Source organism: Perca flavescens, chromosome 13, assembly GCF_004354835.1.
Source record: "Perca flavescens isolate YP-PL-M2 chromosome 13, PFLA_1.0, whole genome shotgun sequence".
Classification (NCBI taxonomy): Eukaryota; Metazoa; Chordata; class Actinopteri; order Perciformes; family Percidae; genus Perca; species Perca flavescens.
The window spans coordinates 14623651-14632286 of NC_041343.1; positions in this window are offsets into that span (position 1 = coordinate 14623651).

Here is an 8636-nt window from a genome sequence, read left to right on the forward strand (position 1 = left end):
CTGTGACAGTGTTCACTCAAATGGAGAACCTAATGATAATGAGAAGAAAGTGTCCCTTATAACCTTTTATTCACATCAGAAGGTGGCTTTTGTGACATTTTAAATAAATTGCAATTATATTTTCTGGGACAGACGGAGCTTTGAAATAATTTGTGTCTGAAATGTGTTTTTTTGTTGTTACTTACAATCATTTGAGACCTTCTAAAGTCTTCTAAAGATTTTAAATATATTAAGAAAAAGTGACAGAACAATTTTTCACCAGCTTTGCAGGCATAACAGCGAGACGTGATTAAACCATACCAACATCGACACAAAAGAGAAATGCAAATGTGAATTAGGATCAGCAGTGCCATGCAAACATTTTTAAGCAGGTTTTGCTCTGACTCCTGACAGCAGACACTAAGGATCACTGTACACTTCACACAGAGGCAGCGAGGCATGGATTGTACAGAAAAGTCTCAAAATGCTCCCAAATCTGAGGCAACACAACAACCATGACAAAAAACAACATTTGGATAATATTTGCCTGTTAGATGTTATCATTTCAGGACATATATATTCCATTCAGATCTCTTTTTTGTTACATTATCCAATCTAATCCTCCCATGCAGCAACCACTATTTCATTAATTGGCCATGCTCATGACTTCCGTACATGTGACTGTAATTATGAATAGTCAGTGTCACAGTGGGGCAACCCCATCAGGCATTTGGCTGATGGAGAGGAAATACCCTGGACAGGTCAGCTGTCAATCGCAGGTCCAACACATGGAGACTCTCAAACAGATCACCATTTCAGGATCACCATTAACCAAATTCACAAGCCTTTGGATTCGAGAGAAACCCACACAAACAGAAATCCAACAAGACGAAGTTCTTGATCAATTCATGTCTTTTGTATTCTCACATATCCAAGTTTCTTTTTTTTTCTTGGACCAACGCAACCACAGCTTTGTGCTTTGGGCCATCTGTGTTTATGTCATCCACTAAAGAGTGAGTGTTATGGTTAAGGGTTACTTCACTAACTGTAAACCATCTGTTGCTGTACGCTTCAGCCAATCCACAGGGTCGGCCCTAACATTTATCTGGCCCACCATCCAAAAAAGGAAATAAAACACACACACACACACACACACACACACACACACACACACACACACAGATGCAGGCTCCAAATGATGGTTAAGTCCTTCTCTTACCTTTCATTTAGCAAATTCAAGTAGATTTAACAGGTGAAATGAACAAAGGATTATATATTTCACCTGGAGTAACATGATTAGCCCGCTTCCAGTGGAGAGCAGGTGTTTTGAAAGAACAATTATCAGAAAGGTCACAGACTTTCTACAACAGCCAGTGTGTCCTTTCCAACTCCTTTCACGACCATGTGTGTTGTTGTCATGCCCTTTAGAAGTACTGAACCCATACCTGCTCCCTCATTGTAAGTCACAATGGATAAGAATGCATTAAATGTTCTAATTAAAGATAAAGATACCTCTCATTTACACACAAAACCCCCCTGTGCTTTTATCTGGTCTTGAGTCTCAAACACTATCAGTTCCAGCAGCTGCATGAACACTGATGCAATATTTGGTTACACTTTACTTGAAGGTATCTACATAAGAGTGACACGACACTGTCATGAACGTGTCATAAACAAGTTATAAATGTTTATGACATAATGCTTCTTTTAGTAAGTGTCATTTGGTTTTGTCATGTCAAGTTACGGTTAGGGTTAGAGTTAGGGTTCATGTGTCATGTCACTCTTATGTAGATACCTTCAAGTAAGGGACTGTTCGTTATTTATTTCAGGGGCCACCGGAGGAGTTTTGGGACCTTTAGTCAAAATAGACATGACCCTCCCCTCGCCAGTAATAATTTTTCTATGACCCTCCAAAACAATTTGGAAAAAAGGCATGACCCTCCCCCAACAATTTATCAATACCTTCTGTACTGGTTTGCGCTTGGCAAAGATGTACAGATTCCCATTGTTTTTTTTCAGCCATGAGTTACATAACTAAACCTCTGCTTTCTCATCTTACGTATCACACTCCCCTGTTATGGTGTGGTGGCCATTTCAGTAGATTTACTCACTAACATTGTTGTGGAAACACAATATAATAATAAGCATGGAAACTAAATGCACATTTTCTGCATTACTGCATTACTTCAAATACTAAGTGACTCCTCTAGTAAACTAGTATTCACATGAAATAAAACAATAAAATATTGAGACCATTCAGCAAAGCACTCTGGGTAACATTCAACACACAAACTGGTTGCTATGGACTGTCACTAGGCTTCCTCCACTTTGCCGTTTAAACAAAGTGGAATAAACATAAGTCCAAATCTACACAAAACCTGCAATCAATTAGTAAGCTGACATCAAATGTGGCATTTAGGAAACCTTTATTGCAACCTTGGCACGGTAAGATGTTCAGACTGCAACATTCATTTTCGTTTTTTGCGTCCTGCTGCTCCCATTGTCAGCCAGGAAATATTTTTTTACTAAAGCAGTATATGAAATCAGATGTATTACCTACCATTTAGTTGTTTTGTGTTATTTAAGATATTTATAAAATATATGGTCATGCCAGACATAATTATTATTTATAATTATTACTCCTTTTTTAAAAAAGGCAATTACCCGTTTCAGCCACCAGGGGGGCAGTGCTCCCCCTGCCCCACTGCAAACTCATGGGTCAGACCCATCTGGTAGCGAAGGAGGGCCGAGACTGAGAGCTACATGGAAAAATATGCACCAAACAAGCCACTTTGAAATTTTGCTGTTTCTATGAATACAAAAGTTGGGTGACCCCCTGCCCCTCTGGACTAAAACATTTTGGATGACCCTCCCCTCAACAAAGAATAAAAAGACATGACCCTCCCCTATTTTCCTCCAGTGGTCCATTCCATAAATACCGAACGGTCCCTAAAGTGTTATTTTCTCCATTCCACATTCCGCTAAATATGCGACATTTACTCAAAAACTTAGCCAAGTAATACTCAAGACAGATCATTTCCTAAAGCTTGGCGCTTAAAGCGCAGACCAGGAGCTGACAGAACAACCTGCAGCTGCAGTGAGGAGGAGCATGATTTACTCACAAAGGCTGCTGTCAGTGATCAGGTTTATATAATGAATCCTATAAATATCCTCGGAGGCAAAGCACATCTCTGTGGTGGTGACATTTTGTAATAAGCCCCATCTGGAATTAACTAGTCTTGTGGGCAGTGTCAGGAAAATTGCTCTTACAATTAAATCCATATAACCTACGTATAACCTACATATATCCTGACTCATAATCTAATCAGTAATGTAATCAAGTAGGTTCCAAAAAAAAAAAAAACTGTAATCTTGTTATAGGCATCTGAGTTTACAGTTACCTGCCTGTAATTTGAAGCATGTTTCAGACTTATTTCATTGCATTTATTCAACACTGAAATTTTACTTTTTGTACAAGGCATTTTGATCAATGTGGCATTTGGAGTTTTGCAGAAAATTACAAACAAGTGTGGAGTACATTGTAAAATGAGAATATTGTGAATTATGGAAAGGGAAAGTAGAGAAAATACCAATCTAGCCAAGTACTGTAGTCTAGATGTTTGGCTTTATGGATGGTCTGTTGGTCCACCACTTTGGTTGATAAATAACATCAACAGAAAAATCATATCATTTTTGTTTGCAATATAAATGTTTGCAATGTGAATGTGACATTTCATCACTTATCGTGTGTGTGTAGCAGCATTTCCTGATTATCCTTCTTAATCAGTCCAAGAAAGAATGTACCATTGTGCAAAATGGAAGGAAGAAATTTGAGATGATAAGTTCTTTGGTCTAGAATCAAATAATCACAGCACTGGTCAATCACTACTGTATAAACCATATCAAATTATGGTTTAGATTATCATATTATGGCAGTGCTCACTGTGCCTTGGGAGAAAGAGGTAGAGGGAAGGTTTAGAGAGGCATGCAAGCCTCGCTGGAAATGATGATATATGAGAGGGATGAAGTGTGAGGGTGAATCCCACTGAACTAAACTTTGCTTTCTGCTATGGTGATCTATGAAATAGATCACCTCTTTCCTGTGCCTGAAAATATATCTTGTGATAACAACTGTGCAATTTTCTTTTAGTCAATGCTGACATCAGGTAAAGCAATTTAGGAAAGCACACTGTGAAGTTTTCTGCAGGTTTCATACGTCCAAGCCGCTAGTACTTCTGTTTCTTTGACTAAATTAAAGAATGAAAGAAGCTTGTTTGACTCATTCAAACAGAGGTTTATGATGGAGGTCTAAAATTTCAAGTGTGCAAGTTATATTGTTATATAACAGTGGATGTTTAAAATTATAATAGCAGTAATATTCACAAAATTAAGCCCATTTAAATCAAGTTCTTGTTCAGCATCAACAAAAACCTACATTAAACGATATCTTCAACCACATTGCTTTTTACAAATCAAAATGTTGTGTTTAAAAGACAATATATTGTGCAAATACTCCACCAACAAAAAGCATATGCAGCAAAGTATTGCTCTAAGTGCGGTGATGTCAGTGGATAAAACAGAAGAGTGATGGCTGATATGGTCAGTGTATTAAATGCTCTTCATTTTAGCACATCAGATTAATTTCTGTAAGCCCTCCACTGGTAATTCGGCATTTTGATGATAATGGGTCACGCTCATCCATGCTACAGCTACATTCACACATAGGAAAGCTACTTTTTGTGTGCACTGGCAATGCAGAGATTACCTCCAAAGGAATATAATTGAGGTTAGTGGGCCTCTATCCTGCTGATTATGGGTAACCTATTGATAGGTTAGTCACGGTACAAAAGCTCATTAAGTCTATTCAACATTTTTTCAAAGTAAAAAGTGCTCAACAGTAATCTAAGTGCTGACAGCTGAGTGCAGTAATCACAGATTACAGAGCAGTTTAATGTTGTGCACTTAACACCTTGGCTGTTTTGCCAAGATTTTAAATGTAGGCTATGTTACATGTTTCAACCTGCTTACTCAAAGAGGGTGCTAAGGCCAAGAGGGAGCATTTTTTATCAAACTCATACCGTATGTTTTGGATCATGACAATGACATCATTGTTTGTCCCATCAAACAGAATTCCATCCTCACACTGCTAATCTGTGGTTACCCACATTGGGGGTGGTGTGTGGGTGCGTGTGGAGGGAGGTCTTATTGACATTTTGCAGTCTCATAGCCTGCTGTGTCTGATGGCTGTGTGGCTGGTATGATGTGTTTAACTGTAGTTGTTGTAAATCTAATACATGATCTCTTGTGATGCTAAATGGATTTGAGAGATGTGTGCTGATAAAATACGATGATATCAAAACTATTTTATTTGCACTTAGGGTAGTATCACATCCTGGAAGAAACTCATTCATTTTATCTATCCACACAGCTGTCCAGGTATGTGATTCAGTCTAAACTGCAACATTGTAGAGCTATGTATGAAACGTGGACAAAGCAGATGCTGCACTGCATTTCAAAACTGATCCTTTGTTTTCATTCTTCTAAAGTGATGTTAAGTCTCATCCAGCTGTTAAACCTTTCCCATTCAACATACTACAGCATGACCTCTGGATTGTAACACAGTCTGATAAATCCATTCTTAAAAAGGATTAGGGGATTTTTATTATGACATTTGTGTGAGAGTGAAATCTACAATATACAAATCCATTTTACACTTGAATTACCTTGGACTTTAAAACAAGGCAGCTTCACACTGTTGATTGTTGATGTTATTATGGTTTGAAACAAAGTTGATGGGGGTTGGGAATACACCTTGTATGTCAGGTATTAGCCATGCTGAAATAACTAATAACAAAATAAAAAATGTGAAAAATGACCTCTAACAATAACAAATTGTGTTTATATTCCTGTTGTATGATGTAAGACCAGGCCAGTAAGCATTGATATACATATAATTCTAAGACTAGAAAGTGTGTCTGTCCGGCGGGTGGAGAGGACTGCAATTTGCACGGACATCAGCTCTGATGCTGCAAAGAAGATGCTCAGAGACGTACCTCTTCATGTAAAACAGGGGTGGCAAATGCGTGGCCTGTGGGGGTTAGAGAAAGGGGGTTTGTGTGTGTGCTTATAAAAGGTCAATAATTATTTTTTATTTACAAGTATTTTAAAAAGGATAGGCCAGTGGTGAGTGGATACGACAGGAGGAGCACAATCCAACACAATGTGGCACACTTCAACATTTTCCAACACAGTTTGTACGTCTCAAACAATCCTGTGCATACACTTTGCATACTCACAAACAACAGAGTGTCCATATTCACTTCACCAATAGACCAAACTTTAACTCTGTCCTCAGTCAAGCTTTGTGCCAATATTAATCAGTGCATGACAGGAGCACCTATCCGCTCTCAGAGGGCAACACAACACAAAAGTCCTATCCATTACAACAGTGTTTTGAACAAGCCCCTCCCACTGACAGCTGGTTTATTGTGTGCTGTGCCTATGGCTGTGCCTCTAAAGTGGCCTTGTTTCCCTTTGCTTGGACAGTTCAATAACTAATCTCAATGCAGCCAGCAGCACGTAGAGGAGGGCAGGCTCGATGGAAAGTAATAATCTGCTAGTCGGTGTTGTGTCGAGTAACTGAGAGGTTACCTTATTAGTTTACATTAAGATTCATAGATGGGTCAGAAACTGCACACACACCTTGGCTGCACAATATGATAGAGTTAGTTTTTTTATTTGCTTTGCCATTAGTCTGTATGTGTTTCTCTTAAGTACCAATGTCCTTAAGTCCATTTGCCATGATGTTTAACAAGAAGTTATTTTTGCCAAAAAAAAGGTCCCCGTGGACTAACACCTTTCTTTTTAGTTATCTAAACCATAGTGTTTTAATCAGCCAATAGCTGTGCACAGGTCTTAGGGAGCACATTATTCCCCATTTTGCCTAATTTAACTTTGAATATTTACCAAGTTGATTTAATTTTTCTTTCAGTTTCTGCAGAATAATTTGCTTTGTAATCAAGTTGTTATATCAAAGGTTATCGCAGCACATTGGCAATTATTCTTCCGAAGACTGCAAATTACATTTTGTTCTGTCATGTTATCGTCCCCCCCACAGTAATGAAATTGAGAAAGGGCAACCATAGGTTAGTCTTCATCCTTCACTTCATTCATCCATCCATCTGTCACATCTCAGACACCCAATTTTGACTGAGCTCAGTAAGGATCAAGCATGTCAACAAAGCTATATTAATTAGCTCAAGGAAGGCACCGTATCCACCCTCTTTGCTTGTATGAAGGGTATACTGTAGGATAAGTGACTTTAAAAACCATTTAGTGGGTACTGGGTATTAACAGAACTTCTATGTCCTATTACACAAACAAAACAGATTTTTTACAACTTTATTTTTGTGGTGTGCTATTTAATTCAAGTTTATTTAAAAAAGGTTATAGTATTTATTTTGTGAAGATTGCAAAATTTGCATCCTCACTGTCTAAAGTCTTCTACTTGTCCATCACAAATTATCATTAGATTTTGACAAAACATAAATGAATTATACCTTACGTTCAGAGCATAATGGATCAGTTAAGTTATTCAGTTAAGGTCATCTGTAATCAGTCATAACATCTCTGATATAATGTGCTATTTTAAAGAGCATGTTGACCTGTCGAGTCATCCCTCAGCCAACGGTTACATACATGACATCACACATAAAATTTGAACAGGACTCACAGCAGATCAAACGGGTGGATCCCCCTGATGTTACTGCACACAGGGCACGCGAGCAGCCCCCTCCCTCTGACACATGTAGGCTAATGAACAGCAGGCTCGTGCTCTTGATGGAGGAGCCTTTTGGGCCACAAGAACCATGTGTACTCGCCACTTTCTGCTTGGACACACACAAACAATAGGACACGTCTGGAGTGCTTGGGGCCCAAACCCCGAGGAAGGGCAGATGGTGCCCGGGATCGAGGACCGCGCCCCCATTAACATGAGAAAAGAGAAGGACATAGGCGGGGGAACAGGTACCCTCTCTCCTATTTCCCCCTTCTAGAGATTAGAAAGGGGGTGACTCATTTACCCAGCAGAGTCTGTGTCGCTGATTTGGAACCCAATTAGGAGCAAGCTGTCAACTCAACAACAGAGAATATCAAATGTGAGGATCCTGTTCGAAAAAAAAAGTCACCATCTACGCTTGCATAAAAAATGCATTTTTCTTATTTATATTTAACAGTTCCAGTTCATCGCTTATTTAGAAAATTTCATTTTGCATGTGATATATTAGTTTCCAAGAGTAACTGACTCAAAGCTATCTTTTTATTATATTTGTTATGTGTGTAGCTAGATCTACATACTTATTCTTGAGTGAATAAGTCATATGATGAGTCTTTTTTATGCATTTTTTTGAATGCCAGCAGGTGGTTAAATCAGTAAAACGTTTTTTAATCTGCATAAATCTCTTTTAAGATTTAAGTGGTTATACATACTGGGCGTTTCATGTGAAGAGATATCTGCAGCTGGTCATGGTAAACTCTAAATCTAGAGTTAAAGCTGCCAGAGTACTTATTAATTAATATTTGGGAATATATATGTAGCATCGCCTATATAACAACTTTGGATTTTCTTGAATGTTTCCGGACCTGGTAAGGCTATTTCT